Raw genomic sequence first — 24,126 nt, forward strand, 5'->3', positions numbered from 1 at the left:
GCAAGTTCATTCCAGCATTTATCTGCTCTTTTCTCCTCCGGAGTTCAACTGTTTTTCCGCCTGATGGTTAGAATGAATTGAAGATTTTGAACTCATCCATCAGATTTGGAAATGATCCCTGAATTGATGAGGGTGTTTAACAGTTAATTGAACATTTCTGTTGTGAACTTCCATTGTTTCAAAGTGCAAAAATACCCGCACCCAGGAAGTGGACTTTCCAAAGGGACCTGATGGTGCCAGTGAGTGTTTAGTTGGGTTTTAATCTTAATTAAATCTTTATACCCCACAGTCCTGGTTGACGTTGAAAATTCACACCTGCAAACAAGGAAACTAAGGAATCTGGGTTTTTTCTCACGCCTTGATAGCCATGAAAAAAAATCTTCCAGACTTTCCACTCCATTATAGAACTTCAACTAAAGAGAAATTTTTTCTTCGTTCTACAGCTCCACCAAATTGCTTTATTGTACTTCACTTTTTTACTTTTCACTGAGTTTTGTACAATTCTTTAAGAACATGACTTGAATTTCTTCATTGTAGTCTAGTGGAAGGTGTCCCTGCCCATAGCAGGGGGTTGGGATGAGATGATCTTTAAGGTCCCTTCCAACCCAAACTGTTCCATGATTCACCTGTGGCAAACCCTTAACTCCTTGTCACTGCTTCCTGTCATCTCTGGCACCCAGCAGAACATCAGAGCTGTGTCCCACCTCCTGGAACACCTCCACCAAACTCCAAGCCTCTTCACAAGGACCTCAAGGAAACATTTTCCTCCTTGCACTTCCGTGCTTTTCAACTGCTGACCTGCCTGCTCTGCTCCACTGACAGCCTAATTCCCTAATTCCTCTTGACCAGCTCCCTTTTTTTAGTAGCTTTTTCCCCCCAGCACCAAGATCATTCCTCTGTGCTAGATGGTTAATTACCCCCCCTCCCAGGTTTTCCAGGTTTCTGTGGGGAGAGGGGTGGCCTCAGCCCTGCAGCTCTGGCTAAGTAGTCACGTCCCCCAGCCCTGTGAGGTGCAGGTTTGGGCTCAACTTCCTTTGGAAGATTTCAAAACAAAAATAGTTCTTTCTAAACTGTATTTCTTCCCCACTGTGGAAAACTGCTGAACGTGGACTATTATATTTCTAGGGATGATGATAATTTTTTCTTAGCATAAATTCTAATTCAGAAAAAGCTTTCCTTGGCACCAACTTGGCAAAAGGCACTTGGCCCAGGGCTGGCTGTGAATTTAAACCAGACCAAAGAGCCTCAGCCCCCTCTCCATCTCCTATGACAGCATTGGTATCTGCAGTGCTGTGATGAACCAAGCTGGGGAATTGCTCCAGCTGAAAGAGGGTCATTTCCTTATCTTTGCTGGGCTACTTCTCAGCCAGTCTCAGCTTATGATGGGTTTTACAAGTACCGCAGCCAGAGAAGAGGGGGAAACCAGCAGCAGGGCCAAGGGTGGCTTCTCTGCGAGAATCTTCTCTGCGAGAGTCACCAGTGAGTCTCTGCAGAGCTTCCTGAAAGAATGGGGGGACAGGCACACCCGGAGAGAGAGAGCCACGCTTATCACAGCCTAAATCTGCCTTCAGAGCTTGCAAACACCGATTACAACAGATACATCACAGGAATGCCGCTAGCGATTTGAAACTCATACACATGCAAATCAAACCGTTCCCATCCTCTGGAGTCTCTGCCGTTAAATGCAGAGATCCAGCGATGTTAATTAATATCCCGGCGCAACGGCCACGGAGAAGAGCGCAACAGCTCGCCAGAAAAAAATACAGCCCCAGGGAAATTAAAATCCATTCAGTGTGGCATATTCTTGCTTATGCTCAGAACACCCGTTGGACAGTGTCGGAATAATTTCCGATACATTCCCGGTGACAGCGTGGAAACACGCAGGGATGGTTTGGAGGGGACCGCGCTCCGGAGCACAGCGTTTCTCCGTGAGTTAGAAACACAGCCGGTGTGTTTATTGCGCTGCAGACAGCTCTGTCTGGTTAACTGTGTTTCTCTCTAGGCGTCAGGAGTTGTATCAAGTACGTAAAAGCTGGTTTTCCCTGGTTTTTTCCCGGTTTTCCATCCCCTTGCGCCTCCCTGGTCGGGCCCCGCTGCGCCCTCTGGTGTCCACACGCGGTATTGCAGAGCCGGGCCCGGGACCCGCTCCCGCCGTTCCTTCCCCTCCATCCCCTCCTTCCCTTCCTTCTCCTCCATCCCCTCCATCCCCTCCTTCCCCTCCTTCCCCTCCATCCTCTCCATCCCCTCCTTCCCCTCCTTCCCCTCCAGCCCCTCCATCCCCTCCTTTCCCTCCAGCCCCTCCAGCCCCTCCAGCCCCTGCCCCTCCACCCCCCCCCCCCCCCCCCCCCCCCCCCCCGATATCCCACCTTTCCGCGCCTGCGGCTCTCTACAGAAATATTTGAGGCGCTGTCCCTCCAGAGGTTTATAGAATCGCCAGAATTTTTATCTCAGATCAAGTGTAAACGAGTCCAGAGGAGGCCACCAAGTTTGATTGGAGGGATGGAGCACCCCTTGTACAAGGGAAGGCTGAGAGAATTGGGATTGTTCAGCCTGGAAAAGAGAAGGCTTATGCCTAAGACTGGAAACTCCTCAGAGGTGAATTCGAACCAGCCCTCAACACACCAGGCCTTTAAATTGGAGTTTTGTCATCAAGAGCAAATATAGTGAGCAAGTCATAAGGAAGGAGCAAAAGCAGAGAGGGCAGATCCATCAGCTGGAAGACAGAAAGGGAAGGACAGGTGGGAGGGAGTTTTTAATCAATGACAGGCCAACAAAAATTAACTGGAGTGATGCAGCTGCACAAAAAAAGGCAAAGGAGCCCAGGGCCCAGCTGGGGAGGGCTGTTTGCTGGACTGACAGAGCCACACAGGACAGCACTGCAACCTCAGCAGGTAGAACTGTGCTTGGCTCTCTAAGAAAGTGAGATCCAAACTAAATCCAGTACAATGAAAATAATAATAATAATAATAATAATAAAGAGCTTTTTTGCAAAGAGATTAAAAGACCTTCCTGCAGATTACAACTGAATCGGTGTACAAATTGCTCTTTAAAGAGACACCTACGGGTAAAACAAGAGAGAGGAAAGCTAAAAGCTTCAGCGAAAAGGCAGTCTGACAGAAAGCCAAATTTACTGCATGTGAAGAGTCCCGGGGCATAGGGACCTCACCCTCTGCCCCTACAGAAGTACCTTCATTACTGTGATAATTCATTCTTTCTCTTTTTCTGACTCTGGGAGTTTTAACTCCTCTCTGCCCCATGGCACAGCTGAAAGCTGAAGCACTCAAGAGCTGCCTTACCCAGAACAGCCTCTGGGCACAGGTATGTTTGAAATCTGGCAGGATGAGGACCAGTTAAACCCAGGTGTTGTGTTTGTGCTAAAGGTTGTGGCCACAAGACTTTGCTTGTGATCATATGCAACGACAACAATGTTTTCCAGCAGGTTTAAAACTACAGAGTGCACCAGAGATCCTAAAAACCACCCAGCCACCCAGCACTGGTGAGTTAGGAGTGCAAAACATCACGGGGGCAAAGCTTCTCACACAGCATAGCTGGGTAAAGACACAGGTATCATCAGCTTAAAGCTTCATCTCAACTTGTAATAAAAAAAACAAAACCACAAACAAAAAAAGCCACAATTCCTCTCCGTTTCACAAATAACAACAAACAGGGAAAGTCCAAGATGATGCTTCACTTAAGGCATTGGCAGTATTGACATTCAAACAAAAGGAATCCCAGCATGAGGCAGGTTTAAAATTACCTCTTTCAAGGATTGCTTATAGAAATTATAAACTTTGTATTCTTTTTCACATACTACTGTTTAAAATACCAATATGTATTTTGGTCACAGGATCCAGCTCCTCTTTTCAGCTGTGACTTATTTTTTTTTTAAATCTCCATATTATAGAAGCACAAGGTTCTTGGGAAACACCCTGATTTCTTAGGCCAGCTGACTCCTTCAAATTAACAGTAATTCTTCCCCAAATTACACTTCAGTGCTTTATACTGTATTGGAACTGGGTGCAATTTGTGAGCTAGAAAAACACACCATAAGAAAATCAACGCAATAATTAAAATTATATCCTCGTGTCCAGACAGAGTGAGGTCAGATGCTTTTATCTCTGGCAGGTTTCCTGCCAGCAGGTCTGGAGCAGCGGGCAGGGAGAGGGCAGGAGGTGTTTGCAAGGCTGCCTGGTAAACACACCCCTGACACTGCTGACACTGCTCTCTCCACCACCTAAAGCAAGATGCTGGTGGATGGTGGTGACGCAGGGGATGTGGGAATGAAGGAATAAAGGACTGGGATCCAGCAGCTCCTGCAATGACGCAGCTTCAGGCGCTGCAAATATTGGCCCAGCCCCCGGGGCTTTAACGGGCTGTTAAAGGTGCTGATCACACCCCAGAAAACTTCAGGCACCCTCGAGAGTCATATCATGCAGCAAGATATGAGGTGCTGAGGGGAGGAGGGGCGGGTTTATGGGGTGATGCTCTGCTCTGTAGGGGCTTTGGAGAGATTTGAGTGGCTGTACAGAGCCTCAACAGGTATTCTGTATCTTTATGCATATACAAACATTTACAGATCTTTTAAAGATCAGGACTGTTGTTATCGGTTTATGTGCTGGATATTGGCATTATCCAGCGTGACCTCGGGAAAGGCAGCCTAATGCAATGGTATGTTCAGCTCTGCTGGATCTCCATAGAGGGGGCCTGGAATGCACTGGGGAACAATACCCAGGACTGCACAGAGCAAAGAATGAAGGGCAGCAGAGTTTGATAACCACATTAAAGCACTACCAACATCTGTTCAAGCCAAAGACAACACTATCTCCAGGAATTAACCTTCTGAACCACTTAATCATTAACCTCAGCAGAGAGAAAGTTAGACAACAAGAGCCTATTTGTCAGCAGCCCCTCAGAGAGATGCAGTGAGCAATATTTTACTGAGAACAGCGTGAGAAGGGCTTGCCCAGCTTTATAAATTTTAAACACAGAATATATTTGTGTGGGAAACAAGGAGACAATGGATGTAAATAAACAGCTGATCCTACCTTGAAGCCTTCGTTCATTTCTCCTGTTTAAAGTGGCTTGGCTGGTTTGTCGTGCATTGTGTAACAGCATTTCCTCCCAACAAGCAGAGATGCTTCAGTTCTTACTCAGAGATATTCCTGGCTGTGGAAAGATTTACAGAGGGATAGGACATTACAATTTTAAACTTGCACCCATATCCACAAATTTTCTACTGAAAAATACATCAGAGACTATTGCTTTGCTTTGTTTAATAATTATTTGTCTCTATATACTGTTTCCCATGTGAGGTCACCCAGTAAGTTATCCTGCTGTAGGCTGGCCAAATGCCTTCCCTCCACATGGGGACAGTTGTCAGAGATTTTGTTTCTTTTGGGTTTGATTTTGTTTGCCAGGGGAGAGGCTCAGGTTCCTTCAACCTGCAGTGCCCCGGATTTGTAGCACGACTGCACCCTGGGGTATTGAGGCTGAGAGTTTATTCCTCTGAACCTTCATGTAATCATTTACCCAGGGGGTGTAAAACGCTGCCACATGAGAATGATGCTGTTTAACACCCACTTTGCACCAGCCACAGCGGCCACACGAGGTGTAGGACAATGCATAATCAGGGCCCATGTGTCTGCTTAGATATTGCCACAGTTGGAGGGGATATAAAAAGGAAAACAACAACACCAAAAAAGGTTGTGAAGATGACTGACTGAAGGGCTGCAAACACCAATCTGCTCGAATCCAAGAGTTGTATAAAACCAAAATTGGACTATGCCAGGAAAGCCCCAAGGTCTCAACCCATCGTGAAGGGAAAAAAATACCACACTTGATTAAAGTGTGTTGTTCAGGTGACACTGTTCCCAACTGCCCACGTGAGGGGCTCCTGTCTGTTACTACTAAAACTGCCTTACTTAAAAGAGAATTATGATGTCTCTGTTGGGGGAAAAAGAGATGGTCTAACACCAAGGGATGAAGAAGGAAGATCTCAATCATCTGTTACTTTTCTGGGTTAGTTTTCTGCTGCTCAGCAAGTTGAATTGACTCAGTACAGAGCCCGGTGTATGTCACAGCCAGGACAAGGGCAGCATCACACAACCAGGGACAGAGACTCACTCTTTCACACAGCAGCAAGACCTTAAATCAGCTCAGGCCACAGTGTATAACTTCACCTTTATGCATTTGCCTGCAAAGTAGACTGGTAACTTCAGCAAAAAGGAATAATAATGCTTAATTTTTCAATAAGTGGCGCAATATTTGCACCTTGGGAGAAAAGTCATGGTTGAATTGGCATAGAAACTGAATTATCTACTCAGACTAGAGGTCAGACTGAACAAAGTGTGAACTCCACCTAGTCTAGACCATCCCTGTCTGTCTTCCCTTACCTGTGCCTGTCCAGACACAAGGCAGAGACACTACAGTCCAACAGGAAGCTACAAGTTACACTAGGCATGAATTATGCCCCCCTTAACACTTTCAGTGTGATTAGTGGTGTGCTGACAAAAAGATAATCATAATAATTACCTATTTTTAAATCAGTAAAAGGTAAACAGTGTTGTCTCCCCAAAGATGGTCACATTTACCAACACACTGAGAAGATGCTCCTCTGGTCAAGACATCTCAAAGAAATGTTCCCCAGACAATTAATTTCTCCAACAGGATGATTCATCATAGTCTATACTCCCACAAATTGATTTCTCAGGGTTTATCATGGTAATTTAATCCTTGCTGCTGTCTGTTGGTGCTCTTCAGAGGCTGAGCTGCATAACTGGTTTTTAAACCACTGTTTGCTGAGAAGGCTAAATTGGAGCAGCAGACAAGGCACTCTCCTTTCACTTGGGTCGCTGAGCTCATTAATGTGGATAATTAATTGGAGCTTTGTAGCCCTCCCTTTGTACACCCACAACAAGCAAGTCCCAGTAGCTGCAGTGCCCCCCCTCACCTGAGCACTCTTGCACAGACACCTGCTGCTCATAATTAAGATCCATTGCCCAAATTTACATGTCCTGATTTCTATCCCTCAGCTCCTGGAGACAAAGGAAAGCTTTTACTGCAGGGAAATGGCAGCTCAGAGGATGTTCTCGAGTGTGGCTTGCCTGGGCAGCTGCTCGTGCTGAAGGGCCCTGACACGAACCACCAGAGTGTTCCTATTTGAAAAGTATATGTTTGGGTTGAATTTAAAGAAAAGCACATGGTGATTTCCCCCCTTAGGGGGATAATGGTCTTTTCATTAGATAACAAGTGTCCAAAGATGCCCTAAACTCCAGGGCAGGCTTTGTTAAGGCACAGGGCTGCACCGAGCTCAGCAGTGAGCCCGGGGAGTCCCCCCTTTGCCTCCCCTCCCTGCACAGCCTGGTCGAGTGTGTGCATCTGGTTTGGGAAGAGCAGACCAAGCAGTGAAGACTCTTCAAGACCCCTGGCTCACCTGTGAAGAGGAGGCAGTGAGGCTAACGTGGCACAGGAGAGAGAGCTGCTGTGAAGCCAGCTGACAGCCTTTGAAAGCACAGTCCAAACCAGCAGATATTCCTCTGCAGAGCAAATGGATTGTGCAGCTCCCTCAGGTACTTCAGGGAGAGGCACCTTTCCATGTGCACACCTTTATTGCATCAGCTATCACCAGCTTCCTGAATAATGTTAACAGCTGGAATGGGTCTGCTGGTGACAGCTCAAGTTGCTCCTCACTACATTGTCCCTCCAGGTTTATTAGGTTGCTGTGATGCCCCAGGGCAAGACACAGCCTTCGCTAGGTTTAAATCAGCCATCCAGATAATTCAAATTATTTGAAATCTGATTTAGCCACGTACCAAATGGGGGCTATCCCAGAACAGCTACCAGGGCAGAACTTCAGCGGAGGTGGGACTTGGATTTACAGCTTTCTTCAGCTCATTGCCAAACCTGGAATTCACACCTGAGCATGTTTTCACCTCGTAGCCAAGAAAAGGAATAAAAATAAAACTACGAATGGGAAACACAGAAGAGTGAATACAGAGGCTCATGGGGTGACCTCAGTGCAAATATCAGTGTCTAATATTGACCCAGAGTGAGGGGCAGGAGTAGCAGTGCACGACCAGACCAACAGAGAGCACTACTGGGATGAGTGTCATGGTGCCCCTGGTTTGCTCCTTAGCTGAAACTCCAGAACAAAAATTGATCTGCACCCTCACTCTGCTGTTTGCTCCGTGCTTTCCTTCCTTTTTTATGTGGGCTCATCTAAAAAGTGATGGCTGCTGTCTCCAAACTCTCCTAGTTTTGCTCAGGAAAATGAGATGGCACTCAACACGGAGGAGTCTTGAGAAGCTCAGAGGGTGTCTCATATTCTTTCCACGTGTCCCTTTTGGAAGTATTTTTCCTTTCACTTTTTCCTTGATTAAAAAAAAACAACAAACATTCAGCTTCCTGAAATCATTTTTCTGCTTTTTGAACTTCAAAAGAGAGAGTGCTTCTATTATTGGAGCTGGGGTGATAAGGTAGATACGCCTGAGGTCTGATCTGGCTTGGCAGTTCCTCTTTTTAAGGGCAAAAGCAAATATTCAGATCATGGCATCTGGAGAGCAAAGTTACACAGCAAGTAAAAAGTATCTAAAATTAAAGTTGCCTAAAATCATGACTGTACCTGAAAATAATAAGGTGATGGATATTTGATTGCTTACACTTCAGAGAAAACAGAAAAGAAACTAATTTCTGATAGAATTAGCAGCTACTTAACTTCATTAAAAAAATTAAGACACTTCAGAACTAGACATGAAAATGGTACATTATTCCTTATCTGTGACATAACTTCAGAATACATCCCTAGGAGTACCTGTTCAGCAGCCTGTGGCAAATGAAAAAGACAAAGAAAAACATTGCACTGGGAGTCATTAATTGAATTAATTAACCTAGTGACATTGTCATAAGAAGAATTTATCTGGCAACCAGCAGGAGCAGATCTCCAATCATTTCACCATGGCTTCTTCCCCAGATTAACACCCACACGAGCCCCTGGCAGCTGGCTGTTAACACTGCAAATTATCAGAAATTAATTAGCCAAATGCTGTGCACCCATGTGGATATTTTTGTTTTTAAGTAAAGATTATGAAGCCAATAACTCATCTGATGATTTATTGAGAGAAAACACCATTGTTTAAACAAATAGATTGCAGTATGGCTTTCTAATGGGAGAAAGAAAAAAAAAGGGGGGGAGAACTTACAGCAAAACCACAGTAACAAAAGCCAAACACTTGTAAACAGGAATTAAACAACCCCCTCTGGAAAAAGGGATATATACAAATTAATTCAGAAAGGTCTATTATATTTTGAGAATAAATATAATTCCATTTGCATACTTTACAGAATAATTAAGGTTCAATTGCTGCTTCAATCTATTAGGCTGGGATTCAAATATTCAGAAGCACTTCTGCAAGACAGCTTTGTTCACCCAGATAGTAATGACCGTATCACACAGGGAAAACAGAATTTTAAGGAAACTGAAAGAGCAACATGAAGTTTAAGCTTATTTTTTTCTGCAACCTCTTGTCAGAGTAGCAGCCAAAATAACCACAGCACTTTGGAAAGACTCCTTTTGATACTACAGTGCTTCTTAGGGGTAGTCAAGGACTTGTCTAAAACAAGTCTTGGTCTCCACTTGATTTAAAGAAAAGTAAACCAGATTCATTCTCACTGGTGGGTCTCAACTGTCTCCTCAAAAACTCTTTTACTTCCACCTGACAGTGTTTTATTTGTATGTTTTCTATTTAAATGGACTTGGAAAACTCCAGGAAGAAGTTTTTAAACATGGAAAATTGACCCTTAGCAATCAGTTGGGAAGTGTGATGCAACCACATCTAACAACCTCAATAATCCACGGTTTTGGAAGCGTGGAATACAAAGAATAACAAACTCAGCCCAAGAACACAGAGATTCACCTGGACACAGAGCAGCTGTGAGGGGAAAAGAGGGGCAGGGGTAAAAAAGAAGGGAAAAGAAAGGTTAGAGTGGTGAGTAACTTTCCTTGAGAATGTGGGGACACCCAGAGGGTCAGAGGGGATGTTGCTGACACTCAACACCGAGGCTCTGAGAGGGTGATCACGGGGTTGAAATCATATCTTGTGAGAGACCCCCAGGGAAACCTGACTGGCCAGGTTATCATTCCAGGCTAATGTTCTTCCCGTGGGGAGCTGCAGGCTCAGGGGCTCAGGTTTCCTGTCCCTGGGGGAAGGTGAGGGTCTTTCTGAGGACAAGGCAACGCTCAGAGCTGGGCAGGTGTGGATGCAGAGACATCCAAACACATCCAGGGCAGGGAAAGGGAAAGAAGGGGTGATGCTCTCCCCTCCCTCTGAAAACAAAATTGTCCTAAAACTAAGGAGCACTGGCCTTACCTGGGCCAAGATACCCCTCCAGCCTCCTGGTCACAGGGAGAGAATCATGGAATTGTTCGGGTTGGAAAACACCTCTCAGATCACGAAGTGCAGCCATCAGTCCAACACTATCACCACATTCACCACTAAATCATGTCCTCAAGTGCCACAGTCACGAGTTTTTTGAACACTTCCAAGGATGGCAGCTCCACCACTTCCCTGGGCAACCTGTTCCAGCGCTTGACAACCCTTTCCATGAAGAAATTTTCCCCAATATCCAATCTAAACCTCCCCTGGCACGACTTGAGGCCATTTCCTCTCACCCTGCCAGTTGTTACGTGGAAGAGGAGACTGTCACCCACAGCTAAGGCATGTCACCAACTCAACACACTCATTTATGCTTGGTTATAAATAAAAACTTCTATATATGGGAAATTGGAGGTTTCCAGTGTTACATTCTGTGTGGGGACAAAGCTCACATCACAGAACCTCCTCTAAAGCAGAATGCTCTGTGCTAATGCCTACCAAAAATAGGGATGTTCAGGGCCAAGCTGTTAATTTTTCTTATTCCTTGTTTGCCCAGATAGCTGGCAGGTGACTTCCAAGCCAGGTATGGAGCTGGAAAATGTGTCTATTTGCAGGCAGCTGAGAAGCCCTGCCTGGAAAACACATAACATGTAGAAAATCGAAGTTCTGAGACATCAAGAACTTTCAGTGCTACTAAAGCAGTGTTAGAAGGCTGTTATTTTCTGGTATATTCCCATGCCCCTGTTTGGGGATGTACAGTTGCTTGTTAACATCTGTACTGCTCTAATTTTAAACAGCTGCTTCTCTTCCTGTGCTTGACAGGGGTCTTGGGGGATAAATGCACCAGAGGTAAAATAAAAGGCAGCTCCTTGAAAGCTGATACCTCAGCTGGGCACAGTTTCTTGCTTCTTGAGAAGCCACTTGATCACAGCGTGAATCTTGCTCTTGCATGGCACAGAACATCAGCTCAGGGACTCACAATTAAACTTCTAAATCCACATTTTAAAAAAAAAGCACAAAAAAAAAGCAAATACCTTGATTTTTGGAGTGTTGATTTGTCATTGCCTTGCTGTAGAAACCTGAATTTTATACTATTGTGTCTATACATCATACCTTTATATTTTCCTACATGTAAGCTGTTGCCTGATTAACTCAACAGAGAAAGAATGAGGTGTTGAGAAAAGGCTACAAGGAATAAGATGGCTGAATAGAAAAACAGGTGCTAGAACCTGAGGGCTTAATTAGGAGATAACTTTTTTAGGACCTGAAAATCTTTCAGATAATTTTTACTATTATATCTTATGGTGTTTGAATTCTCATAGACCTCCTTCAAGCATTTATCCCACAGGGCTGTCAGAATGTCCAAACTACATCAGTCTCACAAGTCAAATTTTAAATAATGGTATCAATTATCATTTAAAAAACAAAACAAAACAAAAAAAAAGAGAGAACACCATTGCAAAAGCAAGCTGCAGCTGAACTCTTCTTAGCATAAACTTGTTGGACATTTCCAATTATAAGGCACTTCAAGAGAAATGAAAAATATGCTCACTAAAAGATTTGTATCAGGATTTACAATGGTTTTTTGTGCTACAACCCTTGTGCAGAGATGCTGAGGCAAAGAAGGAGAGGAAGAGCCTGTGTTTCATCCTGAGAATAACTGTGAAAATTTTGTGTGTCATGGCCTGATCATGATACTGAGCCAGAAGAGAACGACTGCAGTGTAAGAGGAGCCCTTTTCCTGAGGTCTATGAAACTCAGGGGTTTATATTTTTCAGTATATTCTTGTGGCAGAACTGTATTTTCAAATAGAAGAAATCCTCAGCATATATGATGTGCTGCCATATAGTTACATAGGTATCTGATTTCTCTTGAGGATCTTGCCCAAAGCCTGTGTGTGCCTGTATGTTTGTTCCCAAATCACAAACGTGCATTGTGTCCCTTCTCATACTCAAAGAGAAATAATGTTCCTAATGTTCCTGAGGAAAAAACTGCAAAAACCATTTTCCCTGTAAGTTTTATTGTGCCCCCATGACAATAGCTTGTGTTTTTTCTACATCAGAAAACCCTTTCATGTCTTTTCCCTCCCCCTGCCCAGCACAAAACACATGTTCCTCAGAGCAGTGTAAAACAAAACCTGGGGAAAAGCAGCAGCTTCAACCAGAATTTTCAGAAAAATACGGTTTTTTGCTTTCTTGCACTTTCCTGGGTGACTTGTCAAGTCAAATAGTGTCAGTCACATCTGATTAGGTGACTTTATGACTCCCAGACATAAAGCTCCATGACTGATGCACCTCGTGCAATGCACTGAGATGACTCACCCGCTGGGAAACTTAAAACAATGCACTTGCCAAAAAGCTTAACCCTTAATGCTCAGAGCCCAGATCCACTCCCAGCACAGTGACAGGAGAGAGGGTCACCACTGATTTCAAGGTGTAGAGAAGCAGCAGAGCTTTGCAGAAAGGGGATCTTATTTGGTCTGAAGAGTCTGATGCTGAGTTTTTGACTCGGTATTAACACACCAGCCTCCATAAATATCATACCACCCCTCGTAAAAACTGTTTTCAGTGAAATGCTTACTTTTTTCTATAAATCTAGAATATTTTGCTCAGAATTCACATGGAGCAGATTTGTATCATTTATCCAGCCCCCCAGTTTGCAAAATGATGTATACATTGCATTTTCTGTTGAGGGGTTATCAGCAATGGTCCCATCCACCTGCAGCCATTCAGGCTCCATGACTGAAACACTGGACAGTTCAGAGAGGAACAACTGACAAATCCTCATGGTTTTACCACAGCATTTTTTATGCCTCAATGAGAGGTTTTAGTAAAATATTAACTGGATGATGAAAAATTCGGGGGCAGGTCACATTCATTGCCACCTGTGGTTATCTCCTCCTTTTATTTGAATTCAGCAGTGAGGCAGAGATGCTCTGAGATATGTTTTTTGAGGAGACACATTTCTCATGAGATTTTGAAAGTAATTTGCTACTTATTTTATTCAGGAAAAGAGACACACAAGACAAGATACACACGGTATTATTCCTCACAGATTTCTGTTTTCTTTAATAAAGGCTACTCCTGATGTCTACTTAAATATAATCTAACAGCACAGAAATAATTGTGCTGCATTATAGTAATGTAAGTGGTTTACCTGGAGACAGTAACACATTTCAACATTAGCTATTACCATATCATAAAGTAATATTATTTCCTTGCTTTGCATGATGACTAGATCTAAAAAAAAAAAAAAAAACCACTGTATTTATCTGTACAATCCTCATTTTAGCTATTTTATCTATTTAAAAATAATTCATTGTTTTGAGTGCAATCCCTAAGGGTCTGTTCTCTGCTGCTTCACATTTCTATCAATGACTTAGGGAAAAAACAAGTATAAAAACATAACTGATAAAGAATATAGACTGAGGGAATGTTGACTAAAAGGCAGGAAAGGCAGGAAAATATGCTTTGTGGTGAAAGACTCCAAGAGTTCAACCTATTTAGGTCTTTTCAAAAAAGACCATCTGACTTGATCATAGCCCCTAGACAGTGCAAAACAAAGAGAAATCTGGCAGCTGATGTCTCTGCATTTTACACAGAAGGTGCAGTGGCTGGATTTTGGACCTTGGTAAATTCACACCAACTGCAAATTCAGATTTCACTTCAAAGCTGGGCTCGTAGGAGAGTAAACACAGAGAATCTGTCATTTCTCTTCGTTACTGTGCATGGATGGTTCTTTAAAGGTGATCTCCCAGCTCATTCACAAATAATAACCTTGCAGCAAGAATTCATGGGGGAGCCCACTGCCCAGGTTATTCAGGAAGTTGGATGACCACAATCACTCCCATTGACCTTCAAATCCATGGCATCAGCTGAAGAGTTAGGCCCTAAGTCTGGAAGATAATGCTCACATTCCAGATAACTGGACACCAGAAACCACTCTAAGAACCATAGCTAGTCCACAAGATCAAGAATTCCAGTTTGTCCCTTACAGCCATGAGCTGGCAAAAGATCACAGAATCAGTTTTGTTGGAAAAGACCTCTGGGATTACTGAGTCCAACCTGTGACCAGTCACCACCTTGTCCCCCAGCCCAGAGCACTGAGTGCCACATCCAGTCACTCCCTGAACCCCTCCCGGGATGGGGAATCCACCACCTCCCTGAGCAGCCCATTCCAGTGTGTGATCACCCTTTCTGTGAAGAAATTCATCCTGATGTCCAAGAAATCCTGAGAAAAACCCTAAGAAAGAGACTGACAGAACATTTTTGCCTCCACGAGAGCTGCACAAAAAGCTCGAGAGCAAATTGTCCCCAGTGGGAAGGGGAAAACTGGAACAAGGGAATCTTCTGAGCCCTGTGGTATTGATTAGCTGCACTCAGCAGGGAGTGAGGACTGAGGGACCACTGCCTGTCACTGCCAGTCAGGGCTGCCACGTGCCCTGGTGTAGAAGAGACCAGAAGCACATGACACTCCACTGAGGACAGGAGAAGGTTTATAAATCTATTTGCCCAAAAGAAGTTGCATTCAGGTATTAAAATCCAATCCAATGTTTTACAACTGCTGAATTTATTTGGCTCTTCTGGGAGGCCAGGATTGAAAACCAGCCACTAGCAGCTTTTACTTGCATTTATTCTGCTATTCCAACACAAAAGGAGACTGAGAGTTTCCCAGCATCATGCCCTCTGCAGTAGGAAAAGCTGTTACAGTCTTATGAGATTTAGAAGGAATCAACTGTTCATTACCCCACTGTATGATTCTCTTATTTGCTTGTGTTCTTAAACCAGCAATAGGAAGGCTGAGATGCTCTGAGCAGACAGACCCCTCTGCAATTGCAACCTGAGAGCAAAAAGACACTCCATGATAAATTCCCACCTGCATCAAACACTCTTATCTTCTTCCCATTTCTGGTGCCCTCTCCCACTCACCTGGAACTGAACACTTCCCCTTTGTTTTATCTTATCTTGAAAACAAGGAAATGCCACGAGTTACATGTCAATATGACCTCTGTGAACTAGGAAAAAGCTGTCTAATGTAATGCCTTGTGGCTCCATTAAACCAATTAAAGATGCAGCTTGAATTCTAGCACTGCTGGGAAAAGAAAATATGCTTTAGGCTGTGAGTTTAAAAAATGTGAGGAGACTGGGGATAAAGATTTGCTCCTCTGCTCAGAGATCCTTTGTAAGCTGAGCTTACATAGGAGTTTCCCGCAATTAGCTTTAAAATCTTTTTTTCCATTTATTGAATATTCTTACTTCGTAAATATTTCATGGATTAAATTGAAAGTGTTATCATTTTAGGCAAGCTGAAGGTTAACTGGTAAACAGGAAGTGACCTTGAAGAAGATGGTTAGGAGTTTTCTTTCCATTGTTTTGGAACCAGTGAAACAATAAGCAAGATGAAACATTTGTATTTAGATATCCTTTGCTTTATCAATGTACAAATTTCTTGTTCCATGAACGACTGGGGACTAAGTTTTACCTACAGCTGTTTTCTTATACTGTCATATTAGACCACACTTTTTGTCCAGAAAAGGTTGAGATACATGAAATAAATACTCTTCTAGGATTCCACTCTAGACTTGGCTTCCCACACTGACTGTACTGCAGTGCACAGCAGAGCAGGTCTGAGGTGGAGGAGCAAAACAGGATGCTGGTTCTCTCCAAGGACATCTGAAATAGCTGTGCAGTCCCTGGACTGTGCAGAAAAAGTTATGAAAGAGCTATCTTGAAAGCTCTGCTCTCCTGCAGTTGGTACTTAGCTGTGAGTGGCATCAGCACCAGAGCTGGGGATGATCAAGCCTAAGAAGCACTAAGCATCCAGATGAGCTTCCTAATTTAGGTCCCTATTTACCAGAAGGGACCCAAGTTTCCTAATGCTGTGGAGGTAGAAAAAGTCACTTGTCATTATAACATTAAACTAAGCAAAGTCAAACAGACCTTAAAAATATCTCATGGCCTTTGGAGAACGGAGGAAGGCGATGTTCCTGCTGATGTCCAGACTTGATCTGAAAACAGATGACATTAAATATGTGCCAACCACATTAATACATTTTCACTGGACAAATTAATAAGGCCCTTTCCACACACAGCCATTGCAGCAGTACACATTACTTTGGTGGGGGATGCCATCTAATTAAACAGGTAAGTCGGTATGAACTTTAGTGTGGGCACCCATATAAAGATCTCTTACACATCAGACCAGTTTTTTGCCCTTCCTATAAAGGAAAAATTGCAGTGAATGCTCACAGTGCCATGTCTGGTCCCTGACTATACCAGTATAACAATACTGGGGTTTAGGAAAACAGTGTAATTTCTGGGTGCAGGTAGAGCATCAGTGTCAGCAAGGTTGAACAGAAAGTTACTTTTCATTACCTTTAACTTTAGTTGTCTTTGATTTCAGCCTGTCTCATATAGGAAAATCATTAGCAAAAAAATGCATAACGTAACAGAGGTGTTCACAGTTTACCTGAAACTGGTTTGTAGGTTTTTAATTTCCACACCACCGGGGAGGTCAAGAAGCCTCTTCCCTGTGGGCCTGTCTGACTGCAGAGAGGACCTGCAGTCACTTCTCGGCCACATCTGGAGATACTTGATCTTGCATGAAAAGAATTGGTGAATTTGATGAATGCTCTGCTGAGATGAAGTCTGAAGACCTGCCCTCAGGTGTGGCAACAAGAGGCATCTGCAGATATCACACAGATGCTGCTCCATTAGATGGCATTAAAGTAGAACTACATTTCACCAGCTTCATTTCTCAGGGGAAAAGTAACACATTTACTACCCTGAATGCAGAGGGACAGCACTAGAAAGTTCCCTGCCAGTGTAATGCAACTCTCTTCCAAGAGTGGAAGATGGTTTTGATTCTGCAGCCGGGAAAGAAAACGTTTCTCCATGAAAGACAGCTGAGGTGGAGATCATCTGCTAGCAAATTAACTCAGATCAACCCATCATGAGCTATAGTCACTGCTCCTGGTCCTGGACACCACTCCCAGATGAATCACACAACCATAGAATCCCCTGAGCTGGAAGGGACCCACAAGGATCATCGAAATCCAGCTGGCACCAAGTGGTGCCACATTAAAAGGGAAGGGCTGGAGTTTCCCACACCAGCAGTTTGGAAGCATCTCCCATCACAGCTTGGGTACTCTCTGTGTGTCAGCAGGAGCTGTCCCAGTGCCCCTCTGTCTGGTTTGCATCCCATCTTAATGCTATTTACTCACAGGCTTGCTGTGAGCCTTATCAGCCTGGTGGGCAGCCACTGGCTATTGCTCTGATCAGCTCCTCAGGGTGACAAGGATGGATATGAAAAGAGGTGCAATAGTAAGAAAATGCTGTGTACCAACAACAACAACCCCCACAGACACTCTAGCAGCAAAGGATTGCTTTTTGGCTTTGCACCTGGCTGGGACATTTTCTCTGAACAATAACGAGCCAATAAATCACAATAAGCCAGTGGGGAGAGAAGTGTTTAACTTCTGACTAAACCACTGAGCTTTATCTGTTAGCAGATAAGAGGGACCCAGATTAAGGAGATCACTAACTTTAGAGACAGGCAGCATGGAGAGGAGGAGCAGAAGATGTCATGTTTCCTCTCCCTCTGGATCAACACAGCAGCAAGGGCAGAGAAGCAACAAATTTAAGACAAACTTTTTTACTAAAAGGAAAGGATGCTCAGCTCAGATTCTCAGTCAAATGCTTCACTCCTCACAGTTTCACGAGTTGTGTACAAAAAAATTGACATGAAAGACAAAAACACTGTGGGCAAGAAGGAATGAGCACCTTAAAAGCCTTTCTGTATTCCCTCACTGTTTGAAGTTAAAATTTAACTAATTTTTTTTTTAGGCTACAGAGAAGCATAATAAGTAGCTCTGAGTAATTGCTATTTCCACCCTCTAAAACAAAACACATGGATTACCTTTTCTGAAACTGTATTCTGTGAAGCATCATTGGTCTGAGAAAAAAGCTAAATGTTTCTGTAACATCAGTGGAAACAAAGCAAGACTGTAATTATTCTGTATTAAAACTTTTCATGTATTCAAAAAAGTCTTTTGAAATGGGAGAATACGTATCAGCCTCTATTTTAATGGGAAATTTTAGGGGAATATGAAATACATTTAGCTGCTCTGCAGGATGAATAATCTAAAAGACAGTTACTCTGAGAGAGAATGCAGGTATTCCTTTCTGCTTCTCCCCCACACCACACATGCACAAAAGGAAATGTTTGGAGAAAATTACTTTAATATTTCTATTCTTCTTGTAAGAGAGTCCTTGTTACCAAGGCAGGACTCAGAGCATGGGGCTGCCAGGTGAAGGCAGATTGATGTTTGACTCTGCTGTGTGCTCTGGAAACTGGAAGAGTGGAAATGGGAATGAAAACAAGGAAGTGGTACCTCTGGTCCCAGAGGAAGGTGCTGGTGTGTCGAGCCCCTTGCATGGCAACAGTCCCAAGCAGGTGATGCTGCAGGAGTTTGGCAGTGCAGGGCCAGCCCAAGGGGAGCACAGGGCAGGAAATTCTTTAAAGCAGAACACCCCAACCAGCAGGCTTTGGGCACTGCTCAGTGAGGAAAGGCAGGAGAGGAAAGAAGCATTTGCCTGTACTGCAAGTCCCAACATCCTCTAACTAATGGTACCAAGCTCCTGAGATATTCCTACTTCTCAGGACTTGTAACACCTTGGCTGCTCAAAGACAGTCCAATAATTTACAGAGATTGTTCAGTTAGTAGATCTACAACTCCTGCATCTGCAGATAGAGCACACTTGCCTATATTTGGGTATATTCCCTCATTATATTCTCTTCTGGCATTCTTTGAGTTTAAGGAAAAGGGAGAAACACAGAACCTTGGACATGTTGCTTGGAAGATTATCCCATGGACAAGCAGCAGGATGGGCTGTGCCTGCAGAATGAGAACTGAGCTGAGCTGACAGCCACTCCATTCTACAGGTCATGAATTTTAATAAGCCCACAGTTTGTGGTTAGTTGTGCAAAAGTGTTCAGTAAAACTGCACCAAAGCTTCCCTTGCCTCCCTTATAAATTCTTGACATTCATTTCACCAAAGAAAGGAGACACTTAAACAGTATCTTTTTGCTCAAGACTTCATCTTACTTGCTCCCTGTGCAAATAATTCAACTGAATCTTTTAGGATTATATCAACGTAGAGCTATGAGCAGAAACATACTCTTCCTGTATTTCATGATGCAGTTTAAGAGGATTCTTTCTGGCTCACCCAGTGCAAAACTCCACTGAAATCAGGGAAAGGAATGAAAGATAGGGCATTTTGAGGTTTTTTTGTTGTTCAGAAAAGATCTCTGAAGCAAATGTAATATGAAGTTCCAGTAAGTGACAAACTTTGTCCTTGGCTGATGTCACTCAGCCTTTTTCCTCTCGTTGCTTAGTCAGGATTCTGTAACCACAGACTGTGAGTGTCTCACCCAACATTTTCACAGATGTGGTTATTCCTGAGGGCAGTGTTCGTAAGGACCAGTTCAAACCAGAGTACAGAGATGTCAGGAAATCACACAACACAGTTCCTGTGTTTTGAGAAGCCTCTGATTTTCCGTGGGAAATCTGCAAATTCCTAAGAGGGCACTTACCCAGTGAGGTTAACCTTTATCACATTTTGAGAGCAAAATCTGCCTTGATCCACTACTCTGAAATAACTGATTGAGACAATAGTTGCCTGTACCCACAGTCCTGAGTCTAAATGAATGAAACCACTTTTAAAATCACTGAATTCTCATTATGATCAACAGGAGGATCTGGCTTCTTTGAACATTAGAAAACCTGAGAATTTATTCATTTATCAGATCCAGACTTAGGGACCTGATTTGAAGTGATTATATTTTGTAATACCTTGCAATACAGCTGATTGAGGAATCCAACTACACTTAAGATTCCTTGATTTTAAAAAGATATAGCAAAACCTTTTTATTCTCTTCCAGTTCTTCTGTTGCTCTCATCACAATATCAGACTGGAAACCAATGAGGAGCCTGATTTCCTGTGTCTACACAGATGGAAAACACTATAATAATCTGAAAATACCTCGGGCAAACTAATGCCTTCATTCTGTCTTGTTTTCAGGGAGCCTTTTGACTATTGATGGTGACATTCAATATCAAATTATTAAGTCCTATTTTACAAAGTGTAGCCCTCCCAAGACATACATCCTGTGTGCTAAAATGCAACGATTACTCCAGTCCATAAGTGCTGAAGCACCTGCTTTTTGACAGACAAAATCACGAAAGCAGCTCATGAGGCCAAGTGTCTCCATGTTTGCAATATCATCCAACCTGCAGAGATAAGGACAACAAACCAACTCATTCCACCTATGGGGAATTTGGATCCACAATTAGACCTACACAGATAAAAATATGTCCTCTCTGACAAGCCACTTCTTTTTCAGTTGAGACTTCTCAACATATTGTTATTCACACTGTGAACGTGTTCTTGTATGGTCCCAGCAGAGAAGATCCTGAACCATAAACAGGATTTCTGATAGCTAAGAATAACAGTCATAAATATGTGGCAATAAAGCCACATAACAGCATCCTAGTACCCTGGCCTAGAGGAAGACATCAGCATCTTACTGAATAATAATCACTAGGAAATGTGCGTTCATCTCTGCTTTAAACCTTTCATGGTTTAAAATAATTAATCATCGCACTTTGCTCATGTCAAACATTGCCTCACTTCCTTATTTTTGCCGCTTCCAGAAGGTAGGAAGAAACCCTCCAGCCTGAGGATGTGTCATAAACCAAAAGTGGCATTTAGAAGTGAATCCTACTTCCATTAGTAAGGGCAGAGCCCGTGATATCGGGAATATCACACGAGTGTATCTTCAAGAAAAATTTGTCCCAGAGAAAGGGAATAGGTAATTTTAAGTAAAGTAAATGTAAAAACAAAAAACCAAACAAACAAAAAATACGAAAGAAAAACCAACAAAAAACTTTAAAAAATAATCTTAAAAAAAAAAAAATCTACTAGTCTAGGGAAAATATTTTTGTTAGCATTCACCGAGCTCGCTTGCATTTACATTTTACTCGTACTGAATCACTAAAGGGATTAGGAGGGCAGTCAATCAACGAGGAGGAAAAACGAAGTTTATGCAGACTATTTTTAGGTTTGCAAGCCCCATCACATCACCAGGAAGCTCCGGGCTCTGGAAGGGCCTCGCCGAGGAGCCGTGATCCAGCCCCAGCTCCGTGATCCAGCCCCAGCCCCGGCGTGGCCGTTTCTCCCGTTCCTCCTCCCTGGCTTTGCGGGCGGAAAATCAATATCTGGGTTTCAGATGTGTAAATGTGGCCGCCTCTCCAAAGTGCCCCGGTCAGTTTACCACACGTTCAGCAGCTGCTTCTTTCCAGGCTATCCCACGATTCCCAGCCTATGGGGATTGACAAGGCAATGATAAACTAATGTGCCCCCTCAGCTCTGTGCACGGCCCATTGTTCCGGCAGCTGAGACCCTCTGCTTCTATTTGCTTTCTCCCACATACATTATTCAACAGCCCAGGAAAAGGCCAAGAACCTCTTTTCATTCAGGAATTCTGTATTAAAATAATCAATTTCGAACTGAAGCGGGGAAAGGAGCCTTGCTACAGGCGAGGCCTGTTAAATAAGCCACCAGCCTCTGCCATTTGCATTGGACTCATGCTATCACGAGGCAATATATTATTATATTTCGTGTCCATAAAAGGAAGAAGAAACCTCAGAATGATTTTCTTTCTTTCTCTGCAAGAACACTAATTATAGCAACACCTTCCTTGCACCCTATCTTGGCACTATTTCCAATATAAGCACCTCATTTATAGTCTGTATAATAGACTATGTAGGTTATGACTTGATTTAGAAAGTCTTAGGGAGGGAAGGAGATTTATAGTTCCACAACAGACAGAGAAGCTTGATGTTAAAATTAACTTATAACACTCTTCTATAAATGTTTCAACAGACAATCCAAACCCTGTTATTCTGTGCAAATGTTTTCCTGCCGTTAGAAAATATTCGATTATTCCAGAAAATGCCCAACGGTGTTTTAAATCATAAACCACGTGACTTTCAAGCGCAGTATTTCTCCTTACAGCGCTACCAGAAAGGGAACACAGGAATAAAAGCAGGACAAGTCATCACTGTTGCACCTCATGGTTTTTTCCTATGGCACATTTAGGGAAAATAAGACCACCACCTTCAGAAAAAGTCAAATGTGTCACTTCCACAGCCAAAGACCAGCAACTTCCTGCAGAAAAATCCTGCAAAGAGGCATTGCTTTTTATGGTACTAATTTGGTCTATTCATGGGGGCCAGTTCTGCTCACTCACCGGTTAAACCATCCTACTGCACTGCTGAGTTTTCAGTTTAACTTTTCCCCTCACGTTCCTGGAGGCACACACGTTATTGACAGCAGCATTTTTTAAGTCGTTCACACTTGACATCTTGAGGTCAATAATAGAAAAGAAACACTGATGTCAACAGGTAAGAAAGGATGAAACCCTCTGGTCCACCCATGGCTGGGGGAGTCGATGGCTGTGAATGGTGTTGACCACTGGCCCCTCCTGTGTCCATGTTTTCCCTTGTGTCCTGCTTGAGGTACCACCATAGCTCCTGGTTATGAATGTTCCACCCACCATGTGACACTTCTGCCAAACAGAAGAATTGTTTAAATTTAGGTCAGTATTGTTTAAATCTGAGTCAGTCTTGATCAAAAATTAATAATGTCAGATTTAGTGAGTAAACATTATATCTACTTTACCAGTAGCACCATCAGCCTGGTAAGCACAGGGGTGGTGAGTGACTGCCTAAAGCTGGTTGTGAACAAGCTCTGCTCAACTTCACTGAAGGGGAAAAGCTGCACTAACAGCCCCACAGTTTCTGCCCAGTACCTTGGCTGTAAAGCCAAACAAAGTATAAATATTTCAGAAGTCCAAACTTACATCTCTGTGGGGAATAGAAAATAAAGATATTTGCCCCATTCTGATATCAGACAGAGGATTTTTTTTTGCCAGTCTGTTCTGCTGCTGGCACTGAATCTACACATTTAGAGATTGCTATTCCGATAGGAAAATCCAACAAGTGTTTGATGTCGGAAACACACAACCTAAAGTGGAAAAGGCTGGCTAAATGTGCTGGGATTTGTGCTCATGAGTCACTTCCAGAGCTCAAAATGCTCAGTGAGTGAATAAAACATTCCAGAAAGTGCTGTGTACAGCATGAGGCATCCAGCCTCAATAAGCAGATGATTTTTTGCCAGCTGATGAGCAGGGCCACAGAACTATTCAAACTTTTGTTTGGCACTCCGGAGAGTTTAGTTTCGTAACTCTGCAAGAGATGTGCATGAGACTCACCTAGAGATGTGCCAGTAAAGCATTTCATTGTGCCCAGATTTTCCACAGTCTGAGCAGAGCAAACCCTCCTGCTCTCACTGTGCAAAACAAATCAATCCCTCCTGTGGCACCGGTGGTTCTGAGGACAGGAACTGTCAGGGTGACACTGGTCAGGGGCTGTCTCTGCCCCGTGGGGAGGGAGAGAGGAGCACTTTGGATCTCACACCTTTGCACAAACTGTTCAGCTGGTAGAGCTGAGAGCAGGTGGTAAGGAGACAGAAGAACCAAGTCAGAACAAGATAAAGGATATCTCAGTCCTTTGCCCTACAGAGCCGTGGTTTTAATGGGAAGGAAACTCGGGAGCAGAGGCAGGAAGACTTTTGGTAGACTGAGCAAACCTGGGCAGGTGAAGCCTCGACCTGCTCCAGGGAGATGCCAGATC

At 43.5% G+C, this 24,126-nt stretch overlaps 1 long non-coding RNA gene across 1 annotated transcript in view; it reads right to left on the bottom strand.

Annotated features, from left to right (window-relative positions):
* Positions 1–5,162, bottom strand: part of LOC120322554 — a 26,553-nt gene extending 21,391 nt beyond the window's left edge. Inside the window, exon 1 of the long non-coding RNA XR_005562330.1 lies at positions 5,046–5,162. This is a non-coding gene — a long non-coding RNA (uncharacterized LOC120322554). The remainder of the gene's footprint in view (positions 1–5,045) is intronic.
* Positions 5,163–24,126: the final 18,964 nt, after the last annotated feature.

This window comes from Pipra filicauda, unplaced genomic scaffold (assembly GCF_003945595.2).
Source record: "Pipra filicauda isolate LSUMZ 115617 unplaced genomic scaffold, ASM394559v2 scaffold9_size5747161_pilon, whole genome shotgun sequence".
Classification (NCBI taxonomy): domain Eukaryota; kingdom Metazoa; phylum Chordata; class Aves; order Passeriformes; family Pipridae; genus Pipra; species Pipra filicauda.